The following is a 15,324-nucleotide window of genomic DNA, read 5'->3' on the forward strand; positions in this document are numbered from 1 at the left end:
AAGGAGACTGAATTATTCTTTCATCACAGAAGTGGTCCCTCCAGACATGGGTACAAGGATATTACAGAGGGGTGTAAAGAATCTTTCAGTGATGCTGTCTGTACTGTTTATGTTCCTTGGGTAAAGTGGTTCAGAGTTTCAGGGCTGACGGCTGCATCTTCTATGAAGAATAATTCATTTAACATTCTGAAAAAAAGAAACATTCTTGAGATTGACAAGTAATGGCATCCCTGCAGTTTCAGAGATGCATGGTGATTTTCATGCAGTGCTTTCTGGAGAAGTTTCACTTAATCTGTTTAGATGGCTAGAATTAACAGAAAAAGGCTGGAGATAACATCTGATGCCTTCAGCCTTTGAAATCTGGAAAATTCAAGGACCTCAGTACAGCCAATCTCATGAGGACAATAACCAGTATTACTCCTCTTAAACCTGCTTAATTCTCATTCATTAAGGTGAATAGTTTATCATCAAGGAAATACGACAGTACAGAATCAGGCAAAATCTAAAAGCTCTGCATGCTGTCTATTAAAAAAAGTTCCCTTTTCCTTTAGCACTTCCTAGACCAGTAAAACAGATTACTGTCACCTTTGGCTGAGCTCAGTATATTCATCAGGCACAGATGCTCTCAGGGTTCCTGCTGGGGTGAATGTCATCTTTTTTTCTTGTTTCTTTAGCAGGTACCCAGTTACTTTAAGTGAATATATTATGACATATCAGTTGCAGCTCATCTGTAAGGGAATGGCAGAATCTGATAAACCTGTCGCAGAAGGCTGAAGGAATGGGAAAATTAGAGAAAAAACAAATAGCCAGACGTTGAGATTTTCAGGGGATTCAGCCATACCACCTCAATGGAAATTAACTCGATCTGTGTGGCTAAATCTTTGAGTTGGTTTTGAAAATATCCACCGAGATGTTTATTGGCAGAAAAGGAAGCCTTGAGTGATCCAATGGACCATTGTTTTAGTAATCCCTGATTGGCTCCTTGATCCTATATAAGGCCATCGTGCATGCCAGGAAATGTCCAGGCAACAATGTGGATCCCTCGCTAGCTGCCATGAACACCTTGTTTCTCTGCCTCTAACTCTCAATATTGACCAGAGCTTCCGACTTAGATCCTGACTCCCAGTTGACCCACAGAACTCCAACACTGACCCTGAGACCTGGTATTGACCCTCAGTCCAATTTCTGACTCCGGCTCTAATCCTTGGCTTGACTCCTGACTCACTCAGGCTCTGGCTTTGACCCTCATGTTGACTCTTGTCTCAGACATCAGCTCTGACCCCTGGTTTTGGTTCCTTGCTCCCAAGCTCCTGCTACTACTTCTGTCCAGAATCCTGACAGTTTGTCTGGACCACCCCATAAGCTGTGGAGAAAGTTGGCCCTGTGGGGACATCTTGGCACGTCCAAAGGGCACCAGGCACATCTGAATGGAGTAACAGCCTTCAGGAAGAACTTTTCATGTTGGGAACACAAGTTATGCAGGTCTCATCTGAGAACTGGGCCCTGCAGGTACAGATCCCATGGCTACACAAAGAAAACACAGTGCTATGGGCCTAACTGGCAGAGTATGCCACCAAGAACCAGACATTGCAAGAGCAGACCTCCCAGGTGCAGGACAAGAAAACAGCACTCCAGATGCACTGTGGCTGTGCATCTGGACCCTGGGCCTATAGTTCCCCTCCTGGAGCATTTCAACAGAGACTGCCAAAAATTTAAGTATTTCCTCAATTAGTGTTACATGCTGTTCCTGCTTTGTCCTGGTTCTACCCCAATGACCAGGCAAAAGCAGGATTCATAATTAGTCTTCTGATGGGAGAAGTGCTGGATTGGGTTTTGCCCATACTCAAATGATAGAACTCGACACCGTCAAACTGGGATGCTTTCCTTTACCTATATTTTCGATTACTCCACTATACTTGCTCTGCCAAAGCAGCTCTGCAAAAGCTATGTCAAGGGCAGGGACTGGCCACTTCCTATGCCACCCACTTCAGGCGACTCTGTATCTGATACAGAGTGGAATGAAGTGACCTACCTATTCTGGTGTGGATTATGTGAGAGATCAAAGATGAGCAACTCATGTGAAAACCTCCACCAACCTCGATGTCACCAGACGCATAGACAACATGCTGCATGACCTAAGCAAAGAAAGGGGGGGAGCTCCATTGCCCCCTAGCTGGTGTTCCCAAGTGCCCGTCTTCAGCCCAGTCCTAGAACACATGCAAATCGATGGAACCTGTTGTCACATGACCTCCGAGGAGAGGGAGTACTTCCTATACCACAGCTTGTGTTTCTACTGTAGAGAAAAATCCGAACTTCCTCTGACTGACTCTCCCTCATGGGATCTTACACAGAAAACATCAGGAAATGCCCAAGCCCAGGCGTGGTGGCAGGCGGGAGTTGGCCTGAGAGGCCCTGCAGTTTCCATCCCACTGGTTGCCCCCCACTTCTTACTGAAGCACGTCCAAGGCACAAGCCCTCACTCCAGTTGCAAGTCCAGGTTTGTCTGAATGTCACAGAGAAGCCTCAATAAACTCCAGCAGAGGACACTCAAGGACTCAGACAATTTTATAGATGCCAATATGGCACAAGCCTTGGGCATCTCAGTGCAATGAACTTTGGTTCCATCCCTGTCTCTATCCAGGCATACGTTCTACCTCTATGAACCCTGCAGCCACCAGCTGGGTCTGGCAGATGCACGAGGTCCAGGAGGAGCTTAAAATACATCTTGAGAATGCAAAGAACTGCAATGACCCACTGATTGTCGATGTCGGGGAGGCCCGGTGTTTGCGGTGGGACAGAACGAGTAGCTGTCAACACAACTCCTCTGCATTGACCAGCCCTATTGCAAATTGGACCACCAGTACTTTTGCTCATACCCAACTGGACCACCATTATCTCAGCCCATACCAGCCAAGTGATCAACCTCAAGGCTGTTTGGCTCCAATTACCTAGATCTTTCAGACTACACCCAGTAGCCATACATCAACAACCCCTCTGAACGCAACCACCTTCCCCCGCAGTAAAGGCCCAGAGTCACAACAGATATGTGATCTGGTATCTCATTGATTGGGAAGGGTATGGCCCCAAGTACTGATCCTGGAAGCTGATGTTCCAGGTCCACACACCTGACCTTATGGCAGCCTTCCATGCAGCCCACCCAGATAGGTGGTGATGTAAGAATCAGTGGAACTTGAACCCAGGCCTGGAGAGCTACTAGGTAACCCACAACCTTGCACTGCCACCTGGTGGCAGCTGTAACATAGCCACTGCCTGCGACCCACAATTTTCAGGGATTGCATGCCATTGGAAGTTCCACCTCAAGTGATCTGAGAGTGGTTTTAGTGATCCCTAATTAGCTCCTTGATCCGATATAAGCCCATGGGGCTTACCAGAAAGTGTCCAGGCAACAATGTGGATTCCTAACTAGCTGTCATGACCACTCTGCTTCTGAACTCCTGGTATTGATCTCAGCTCTGACTTGGATCCTGAAGCCTGATGGACCCCCTGAACCTGAACTCCTGGTATTCACCCTTGACCCGATTCCTGACAGTCTCTGGCTCTGACTCTCAGCTTGACATCTGACTCGGACTCCGGCTTTGCCCTCAGACTGACTCTTGACTCAGACACCAGCTCTAACCCTGGCTTCAGTTTCTGGCTCTCAAGCTCCTGCCACTAGTCTTGTCTACCTTCGCCCAGGGTCCTGACACTTAAGGAAGGGCTCAAAATTAAAGACAGGCTTTGCTGAAAAGGGATGGTTATTATTCACATGCTTAAAGTTGAGCTCTTGTTTGAGTGCTTTGCTGGACTGGGGCCTATGTTACCAGCTCTCTGAATGCCAGACAGCCCAGGATTTTCCATAGCTGAAGCCTAGTGTTCCGTTTCCCTTGGATATGAATGGTCTCCTTTTGTTTTGCTTCTGTTAGTTGATGTTTATACAATTTAAAATTTGATTTTTTTTACATCATTTGCTTCGTGTGCTTGAAGTTCACTACCACATCCTTACGCTCCCCAAGTCCCTGCTCTCCACCGCCTCTAATAATAATAAAACCTGAAAAGGCTCATTATGTTCTCTTTACAGCTACAACAAAATGGACGTAGATTTAGTTGTGCTGTTCCCCTCAGATACCTGGCAGAGCTCCCTCCCTCTGTCTCCAAGTTCTCCTTGTGAAGAATGAGCACAGCTGATCACATGGATAATGCTTAGCTCATCAGAGTATGTGTCAGCCAATGGATTTTTCCTTTGGTCTTCAGTTCACCACCACCACTTTTTGCATTCTCTAAGTGCAAAGCAGTTACAGTGCCACAATTTGCTTTTTTTTTCCTGGCCCATCTTAGAATTTATCAACAAAATATTTTGCACAGCTCTCGATGAGGCACCAAAGTATTTCCTCACTTATGTCCAGTTTGAACCCAAGACTGCTGTGAAGGAAAGATGGATGCTTCATTAACTAAATGGTAACTTTTGTTGTAATCCTTGAGTAACTTTGCATAGACAAGATCCTGCTAGCTAACTTCAGAGTTTTCATTGTCATCTGGTGTAAACGAAACTTTCTCATTTAAAACCTAATCTGATTGTAAAGGAGTTCTTCATTCCCTGAGAAGCTGCTGATACAACTTACTCATGAAGAGACCAGACAGCATATACACAGTGTGCAGTATAGATAAGCACATGGCATGTGTACCTTTAAAAGAAGAGAATATTTATAATTCTTTTTATGTTCAAAAAAGTTGATGTTTAAAACTGAACATGACACATATTTTCATACTCCATGCGCTAGATACCCATGTAGCGCCCTGTTTGACCTCTCCATTGCACTGCACAGCATGAAGAATAGGTAAAGGGTTTCCATTTCTCTATGGAAAATTCACAAAGCCAACATTAGAAACCACTCCAGTCTAGTTCATATTAGGAAGAATGGGGAGCGGGAAGTTTATGAATTGTAATGGACCAAGCAAAAATATCTCCATTTCCTTCTAAAAGGGAAAAGGAAAAAATGAGAAATCTCATGCACAATAGGATAATAAACTTTTTGGCTGCTGGATTAATGTTTTTAATAAGCAAGGAATTCTGTTGTAGTACACATGATATTAAATCCCCTTGGCCACAACTATCTTCAGTGCAAATTTCCCAGGATATCAATTTCAAAACAAGTGAGTGTAATCAGCATAAATGAAAAACAAAAAGGATGCATTATATATTTAAGGTTTTGAATATACCGGGATGACTAATCTCAAAATATAAAATAAATTGGAGATGGCAAGAACTGAATCCAGAAGACATGAAGCCTATGCGTTGTAGTGACTTCTTATTTTTCTGTGTGTATCTTTACCTTCCTGCAGTGACTGCTTCTTGTCAGATTTCTTCACTTCATAACAGGAAGCACTAACCTGTTCCCGGAGTATTTTGTTCTAAGTGGTATGTTGAAGCGCTGGGAATGTTTATTGGCAGATGTTGTGTGTGGTCCCTTTAATATAACAATGTATCAAGCCCATGAATGACCGAAAGCAAAACTAGATTAAGGTATAGACACTAGAGGCTCAAGCCTAGGGCCACAGCTCTTGGAGTCATATCATGAGGGAGAATCCTAGGTTTCACTTTAGAACACAGTAAGTTTCTAGACTTCATCGTTGTAAAGAAAAGCTTGAAAATGTTACCTAAGTGTAACCAGTGCAGTGATGCCTACTTGAGTCTGCAGACAACCTGAAACAAGAGCTCTGAAGGGTCTGAATAATTACCTGTGATCTCAGGGAGATGTGATAACTCCCTCTGCTCTCTGGAGCTCTACTAGACAGCCCAGCAGAGGAATCTGGCGTGTGGCAGGAGAAGAGTGAAGCAAGCCAGACCCAAGCAGATTTACCCTACTTGCTGGGTTACGTGTGCCCCCCCTGCTGCAATTCCTACTCCTCCACAGGGGATGAGCAGCAAGAAGAACCCTTGTTGCTACCCCTACACCAACATTCCACACAAAGATGGACTACAAGCCGTCAGGAACAATATCCCCGATCATGTCACGGCAAACCTGGTGGCTGAACTTTGTGACTTTGTCCTCACCCATAACTATTTCACATTTGGAGACAATGTATACCTTCAAATCAGCGGCACTGCTATGGGTACCCGCATGGCCCCACAGTATGCCAACATTTTTATGGCTGACTTAGAACAACGCTTCCTCAGCTCTCGTCCCCTAATACCCCTATTCTACTTGCGCTATATTGATGACATCTTCATCATCTGGACCCATAGAAAAGAAACCCTTGAGGAATTCCATGATTTCAACAATTTCCATCCCACCATCAATCTCAGCCTGGACCAGTCCACACAAGAGATCCACTTCCTGGACACTATGGTGCTAATAAGCGATGGTCACATAAACACCACCCTATACCGGAAACCTACTGACCGCTATTCCTACCTACATGCCTCCAGCTTTCACCCAGACCACACCACACGGTCCATTGTCTACAGCCAAGCTCTACAATACAACCGCATTTGCTCCAACCCCTCAGACAGACAAACACCTACAAGATCTCAATCAAGCATCCTTACAACTACAATACCCACCTGCTGAAGTGAAGAAGCAGATTGACAGAGCCAGAAGAGTACCCAGAAGTCACCTACTACAGGACAGGCCCAACAAAGAAAATAACAGAACGCCACTAGCCGTTGCCTTCAGCCCCCAGCTAAAACCTCTCCAGCGCATTATCAAGGGTCTACAACCTATCCTGAAGACGACCCATCACTCTCACAAATCTTGGGGGACAGGCCAGTCCTTGCCTACAGACAGTCCCCCAACCTGAAGCAAATACTCACCAGCAACTACATACCACACAACGGAACCACTAACCCAGGAACCTATCCTTGCAACAAAGCCCGTTGCCAACTGTGCCCACATATCTATTCAGGGGACACCATCACAGGGCCTAATCACATCAGCCACACTATCAGAGGCTCGTTCACCTGCACATCGACCAATATGATGTATGCCATCATGTGCAAGCAATGCCCCTCTGCCATGTACATTGGTCAAACTGGACAGTCTCTACGTAAAAGAATAAATGGACACAAATCAGATGTCAAGAATTATAACATTCATAAACCAGTCGGAGAACACTTCAATCTCTCTGGTCACGCAATTACAGACATGAAAGTTGCGATATTACAACAGAAAAACTTCAATACCAGAGTCCAGCGAGAGACTGCTGAATTGGAATTCATTTGCAAATTGGATACAATTAACTTAGGTTACCTTGCATAATGACTTAGCTACTCCCAGTCTCTATTCAAGCCTATTTCCCCTCAAATAAATTGGTTAGTCTCTAAGGTGCCACAAGTACTCCTTTTCTATTTCCCTTTGTTTTTTCCTACAACCCCCCCACCCCCCCTGTTCCTCAGACGTTCTTGTTAAATCCTGGATTTGTGCTGGAAATAGCCCACCTTGATTATCATACACATTGTAAAGAGAGTGATCACTCTAGATAATCTATTGCCAGCAGGAGAGTGGGGTGGGGGGGAGAGAAAACCTGGATTTGTGCTGGAAATGGCCCTCCTTGATTACATACGCATCATAAGGAGAATGATCACTTTAGATAAGCTATTACCAGCAGGAGAGTGGGGTGGGGGGAGAAAACCTTTTGAAGTGATAAACACCCATTTTTTCATGGTCTGTGTGTATAAAAACATCCTCACTGCATTTTCTACTTTTATGCATCCAATGAAGTGAGCTGTGGCTCACGAAAGCTTATGCTCAAATAAATTGGTTAGTTTCTAAGGTGCCACAAGTACTCCTTTTCTTGTTGCTACCCCTGTTGCACTCAAGCAAAAGAGGTCTTCATTATGGTTCCTCTGGCAGAGATGAGAGCCCCATGCTACGACCACTCCCAGTGGAACAGGGTGACAGCTCAGGGGCAGGGAGATGGAGGTGGAGCCATGGGATGACCCTGTGCTGTGGTGTGCCTAGGGTTTAGATTGCTGTAATCTGGCCCTGACAAAAAGGATTGCTGCTGTGAAGACCATACTTGCATCAAAATTAATGCAGCTATAATCCACCCCATCAAAAGGATGTTGTTCATTTTCTTTAAATAAGTTGCTTCATTAGCAGTGGCTGTCATATTTTCAACCCAGTAACAGAGAATTTAACACTGGGAAACAACTTCCTTTGTTGATTAGTGCAGCCACTCCTGGTGCCTTAAGTAATGGTTTGTCAACGTTACCATTATAATTCCTGAGTTTTAGATGACAAGCATCTTGATTGTTTCACTCTCAGCAGGTATTAGAGGCTGGCATTCAATTCTGCACCGGCTAAGACGGATACTTGTTTGTCCAGTGCTCCGTTAGGAGTGTGCAGATTACTGGGAAATAGTTGGGAACATCTCCTAGCATTGCATTTCCTTACAGATTAGACAGAAGTTAGCCCTGCATTTTTATCTGTATTCTCCTGCTCAGTGAGTTGTAATCATACAGAGGGCCAGACTCTCAGCTGGTGTGAATTGGCATAGCTCCAATTAAATCAACTGAGTGAAATCAATGTATTTCAGTGAAGCCACACTGCTTCACACTGGATGAAAATCTGGGCCATTAGCTGTACAAGAAAATATTCAATACACTTGGAGACTGGAGTATTACCATAGAGAGCCACTAGATGGGACACTTGCATTAGATTATCTGGGAGTGTAAATTGTTGAAGGGCTCGTGCTTTTGATGGTAATGAAGCACATCTATGTGCAAGAGATGCATTATGACTCAGATCTTTTTACACCACTCTAACAGAGATCTCACAGTTCCCTTGCAAGGATTCGGGCACTGCCAACCACAGCATCAGTGGCTGATATGCTTGTCGGGTAGGTGTTTTGTGAAATCTTCTTCAGCATCTTTTCTGCACGCACTGCTTCTGAGAAGGATGATATGGCACCGGGAAGTCTGCTGTCATTCCCAGTGCAGCAATTGGGGAATAAGGGTGTGATCGCTGATCTGTGAATGTGCAGGTCTCTTGGCAGTAGCTACAGTCACTTTTTTTTTTTAAAGAACATATTGGCTCTTAAAATGGAAAGAGGGTGTAAATATTTAAATATATGCCTAAAAATGAAATGGTCAAGCCCTATAACTGTTCATGCATGTAAAAGCTCATCTTTGCTCCAACAGATTCCAGGCCATACACAGAAGGGAATTCATACTCTGGACTTTCTCCTGATTTGCCCACCACCATTTGGCTACTGCTAAGCCATTAGCTATTTTGATGATACAGTATTTATATAATGGTTGGCAAAGCTGAAAGTATGTAGTAAATCCCAGTCTGGCAAGGGAAGTTAAATAAAATCAAGAAGATATTGCAGATGGAGGCTGATGATGAAAACAAGAAAGTCAGACCAGCCTAGGGATCAAGTAAACTAATGTTATTGCCAGGAGAATATTCCTAAAGATGAGTGTTGAAATGTTGATAGCAAAGATCTTTAGGTATCAGTTATTTAACTACCAGTTCAACTTTATTTAAAGTCAAAGTTTCACAGAAAGGAGGCATTAAACCCCACTTTATTATAAAACCGCAATAGGATTAAGTAGGGTGAATTTACAAGATCTCCAAAGCTATAATTGTGAGGTGAATTGGATGACTTGATGGTACTGGTTAAAGATGCAGATGGATTACCAGTGATGTAATGGGAAAAGCTTCTGCTGCGGCTGCAGTGTGCTGAGTGTATCCTGACTTGCTGCAAGATAGCTCAGCAATAGGAATTTATTAAGGACTTTCTCTTTACCGTGTTCTTATGTAGAATAGACATGTGACCCATTAACATGCATGGTTTTTTTCAGACTAATACTACTATGAAGTACATAATACAGATCCTTGAAAGCAGTTTTGCACACCTTTTAGGTTTTGTCTGTATAGAACTGTTGTACCACTTTATACCAATATAGTTAACACAGTACCATCCCCTAAATGTGAGCATAGTTTTACCGGTGTAACTGCTTAGACTAGTATAGCTGGTCCTGTATGGAAAGGGGAACAAGCTATATAAATACAAGACATCTTTTTACTGGTATAACTGCATCCACACTGAAGATTATGCCAATATATTTATTTCAGTTTGGCTCCCCTAACTATACTAGATATATTGGTACAAAATCTGTATGTAGCGCAGTCTTTATACAGACAGCAGAGCAGAGTTCAGTTTCTCATTCAGTTACCGTAACTGATACATGTTTTTATAAAAGTTCAGCTACTCAGTATCAATGACAGCTAAGAAAAGAGCAATAAGAATATGTTAAATGTGTTCCTATGCCTTATGATTATCCGTAGCCACTCTAGATACCCTGGCCACAAAATCAAGACAAGTTTCATCCATGTTAAAAATGATCATCTAACGATTGGCATATACTTAATTTCAGAAACAAAACTATGCATTTTTATTACTGCAAATGTCTCATAAAGGGAGGCAGATTATGAAGGATGGAGGTTGGGAAGTCAAAGGTGTTAGAAAAAGAAAATATCCACAAGCAACAATGAGTATCTGTGACTCCTTGTCTAATTTCTGCTCATTGCTGAGGAGGGTAATTTATGTGTATTCAGACTTGCCACTAGGACTACGCACATCTCAATATCTTTTACTGTTTGAGTAAATCATCTGAGTCCTTTAATCCCTTTCCTTAGGCTAAGCAGTGTCTGCGTAACATCTATTCCAAGCTTGCTGAATCAAAGATACTAGGAGTGTTTTTCCTCAATTCATAACAACATCACTTCATAATATAAACCTTATACTTATGGCAAAGCCTCGTTGAGATTTGAAAGAAAGTAGATCAGATGTGCCAGAATGCTAGAGATAGTCCTGATATAGACACAACTGCCCAGGATGTAGACAAGAACGGGTAAGTATCCCTGTGTGCAAGGAAACATCTTGTGACCACTTAATACCTCAAAAGGCAGAAAAATATATATACCTCGGTCTTATGTAGTGCCTTTTATCCCTAGATCTAAGAGCTTCACAAAGCAGATAAGTATGGTTATTCCCATTTTAAATATGGAGAAAGTGAGGCACAGGGAGGTGGAGAAACTTGCTCAAAGTCACCCAGCAGATCAGTGCAGAGCCAATGCAGAACCAGCTCTTCTGAGTCCAACTCAACTGAGTTCCTATCCACTGAAACACATTGCCTTTCATACAGGGTGTGATGGGGTGCACTCACCCCGCACTGGACAGGAAAGGGTTAACTCCTCATTTTGGGCTGAGGAAGCCATGCCCCCACATTCCTACTGGGCATGCACCAAGTGCAGTACAAGTCACTAAAAAGGAGCAGCCCAGCTCACTCTCAGCTGACCGCCGGAGAGGAAGGACATCTGTTGCAGGCTCCTGCCTCAGAGCAGTGGCAGCCCCTGAAAGCGGAAGCCAGAGGTGCTGAGACCCCGGCAGATGCCCTGATACCTGCAGACACCCCAGGGACTTGGGCGCCACCACAACCAGCCCAGGCAGAGGAACCTGGGAACCCTGAAGTCACCCAGGCCACAGATGCAGGAGTGACAGTAGGAAATAGCCCAGGGGAGGGACTAGCCATAGTCCCAAGCATAGTCGGTGTCTTGTGTTTGGATCCCCTCTGACTCAGTGGCGAAATCACTTGCTGCCTCCAAGGCCCTGGGCTGGGACCCGGGGAGTAGGGAGGGCCCAGGTCCCCCTACCCCAGCTACCAAACCCTCCTCCCCCGCCCCCCCCCACCCGGGTGGTGGTCCACCCCTTTTCAGGCCATCATGCCACCCTATAAATCAGGGTATCTCTATTGATTCTGGCCACTAGGCCTGGCTGCCCGGCAAACCAGCGTAGCTTTATTGACTTTGGCCTCTAGGCTTTATAGCCCTGCAGAAAAGGGTCACTTGGTTGACATTAGCCCTTAGGCCTCACTGCCTGGAGGGTGGCTTGAAGGATGGGGTATACTCATCCCCCACTGGACACAGTCCCCACACCCCGTCACACGGGAAGAACCTTATCAATTGAACTGGAACTCATCTTTGAGGGGAAAGGGATAGGAAGTCAACTCTAGAACATCTGTCCTAATTGTATTGTCAGAAAATCTGTAGATGCATGTAGTTAATATTGTTCAGCAGAACTATTATCCATTGTTATTGCTGGCTGTACCACCCAAGATTTAATGTGAGCTGTCCTTCACTTCTTGAGCCAAAGATAAGCATTCATAATGGACACCATGGTCAACAACTGGGCAGTAGTGTCTTCAATGACAAGGGATCTCAGATACCATCTCTTACGATAGTATATGCCTTTCCCTGAGCTAGCACCTTTGTGGCTCAGTCGGGATTTCCTAGTCACTCTTCACTTGCCCCTACAAAGCAAATTTTCTTACCATTAAATAGATGCGCTGAGACTTCAAACTCAGAGTTGCACCATATGTTCTTTCTGCATTCTTACCCATACGGACAAGGTAGATTAATTTGATGATATGCCTTGGATGATGGACAGTCCTTTTATATAGGAATTAGATGAGGATTCTCATATAGTATATAATGGAATTTATTTTCAGAGAGCCTGTCTCAACATTAAATTCAAACATCTATAAGTAAAAAACAAAGTGAAATACGGGAGCTCAAATGTAGTCACATACTTGGATATTCCCTAGGCCAGGGGTAGGCAACCTACGGCACATGTGCCAAAGGCAGCACGCGAGCTGATTTTCAGTGGCACTTACGCTGCCTGGGTCCTGGCCACCAGTCCTGGGGGCTCTGCATTTTAATTGAATTTTAAATGAAGCTTCTTAAACATTTTAAAAACCTTATTTACTTTACATACAACAATAGTTTAGTTATATATTATAGATTTATAGAAAGAGACCTTCTAAAAACGTTAAAATGTATTACTTTTTAATACATTTAATTCACTTAAATTAGAGTGAATAAATGAAGACTCAGCACACCACTTCTGAAAGGTTGCCAATCCTTGCCCTAGATTCTTAAAGGTACAAAATGGATATTGTTATGGATGTCATTGATACCAGTGCTCTCAATTCTGTATTGATAAGATATCAGATAACTCAGCTCAATCAAGTTATTAAGCATAGATAAATTGGCACAATACAGAAAGGGTTAATACTTCACCCAATCTGGAGAACAGGCTTGCTGTTTACATTTTCACTCTGTTCCAAAATCTTGAACTAAATTTTGCCCATATTTATACCCCACTTGTTTACAACAGAGAGAAGATTTCACAGATTTTACTATATTAGCACAAGCCTGTCATTGCTTTTCTTATCTACTTTTCTGCATATTTTGAAAGACATCTCTACTAATTGTACCAATTATCCCTAGAAGATAACCAACTGTGCTTAACACACCATTTATATTTGGCATTGCTTCTGACGGGTTCTGCATACACAAACAACAGAGGTTACAAACAGTTTTACCAGCTAGTACGTTTTCACAGTAAAGCTTAATGTGAGTACAGAGCATTGTGGGGAATACAATGTTAGTTATACATTATACTAACTATGTTAGTCATAGTTATACAGCTTAGCATGAATGCAAAACATTCTGAGTAACTTATCATATTGGCTAACAATATTAAAGAGTAAAGGCTGGTTCCTTGTACCTGCTACAAGTACTTTGTGCTGCTCCACTGGCACAAAGCAACCATAAGGTCAGCTTTGTGTCTGGGCAGTCATAGGAGGTGCAGAACCAGCTTAATGGCCCCCTGCCTTCTCCTCCTCCTGGCTGCAAAAAGAGCACTTTGAGGTCATTGGCAGTGCAAGTCATTTGTGAGATCGGGATCTTAGTGTATTGCAGGTATGGAGTGCTGCTCCCATCCTACAGGAGTGTTTATATTTATCACCCATGTGTATGGCCTGGTGCTGGCTAGACCTGGTTTTGTAGAGACCATGTGGGAGAAAAATAAAGTAAATGTCTGAGGGCAACAGCTTCCTTAGTCCCCGAAGGGCTTTCTGAAATTCTGTGTTTGAATGCTCATTTTTAATGGGATAATGTCTACTTAAAATCTCACCTTGTTTGGAAATGTTTCCACGCTGCTCTTACAAGCAACACCTAAGATTGCTATGGCTGAAAGAGAGTCATGAAAAATAATTACCTCTTTTGTTTGTTTAGTTCATGCATTTGGCAGCACTTTATCAACAGTCAGTTTCAATGTTTCCCCTGCATGGTCAATGAGTCAATTTCCCCTTTTCTTTTTGTGGGGAGGGTGGCTTGTGGGACGAAAAAAGGTTAGGATAATGTTATTGTAACATAACAGAAAGTATGGGCAGATTTACAACCTGATAACTACCTGAAAATTGAAAGTGACTAGATTTTGAGTTGTTGATAGTGTTCCTTTAAGGCCCAAGGTATGTTTGATCCAGAATTGTAAATACTTAGTTTCTCACAAATTCCTCATAGGTCAGGAAGCCTGATATTTTCACAGGGTTTATGGTGCCAGTGTTGCTTTGAAGAAACTTCTTGTTGCTGTTAATGAGTTAGACAACGAACATTTCCCATTTCTTTTATAGAATAACATGTCTGATTCATATCTTTGTTTTCAATCTTCTTGACTTCTAACACTAGAACCATTTGCATAGTCAAAACAGATTTGCTTCTTCAGCCTTTAACATGCAATTAGAACTCCAATCGATCACCTAGCCTTTACCTTCTGATGTTATTAGCTAGTGTCTGTTAATTACTGAGGTTTGGCTGATTTCCAGACTGAATTCATTTTGAGAAAGGTAAGCCCTGAAATGAATTGGTACTGCATCTGAACCATTGTTGAGCCCTGTGACAGAGTGCTAGGAACCTTGAGCTGACCCAGTACTCTGGTCACTAAAGTACTAGCTGTTTCCTCCATGGAATGGATTTAATTTCCATGCTGTTCAGAGGGAGGGAAGACGGGTTGGTACCTTCCCCTCCTTTTTCCCTCCTTGCCCTTGGGCTAGTAAGAATAAAAAGTGAACCCATGCTGTAACTGTGCATTTTCAGGCTTTCTCTGGTGGAGGGCCTGAGACTGTTCATAGAATTGTGCGATAGGGAGGTTTGCAGATGTCTGGGTGACAGCTGGAGTAACTTTTAATACCCTTCCAGCCTTAACTATCTTTATAATTTTGTGTATGGAAATAACATAGTTCAGCTACACAAGAGCAGTTTAACACTGTGCACTTAATGGTATCCATTCCCAAATAAAAAGAGATCCTTTTTCTATTGGGCCCTTATTTTGCTGGCTGTCTCCAATAAGATGTCTGTGCAGCAAATGGCTAAATGAGAATACAGAAATCCCAGCTGGGGGGTTACATAAGCCTTCTGCTTCCAAACCTGGAGCTCAGATAAAGAATTACTACATCTCTACTGTTGTGCCTTTGTG

The 15,324-nt window shown here is 43.3% G+C and overlaps 1 protein-coding gene across 2 annotated transcripts in view; it reads left to right on the top strand.

Annotated features, from left to right (window-relative positions):
• Positions 1 to 8,751: 8,751 nt before the first annotated feature.
• Positions 8,752 to 15,324, top strand: part of PHYHIPL (phytanoyl-CoA 2-hydroxylase interacting protein like) — a 191,829-nt gene continuing 185,256 nt past the window's right edge. For both annotated transcript variants that reach the window (XM_048856284.2, XM_048856285.2), the window contains exon 1: positions 8,752 to 8,838. The gene's annotated coding sequence lies outside the window, so the exon portion shown is untranslated. The remainder of the gene's footprint in view (positions 8,839 to 15,324) is intronic.

The sequence above is a fragment of the Caretta caretta genome, chromosome 7 (assembly GCF_965140235.1).
Source record: "Caretta caretta isolate rCarCar2 chromosome 7, rCarCar1.hap1, whole genome shotgun sequence".
NCBI lineage: Eukaryota > Metazoa > Chordata > Testudines > Cheloniidae > Caretta > Caretta caretta.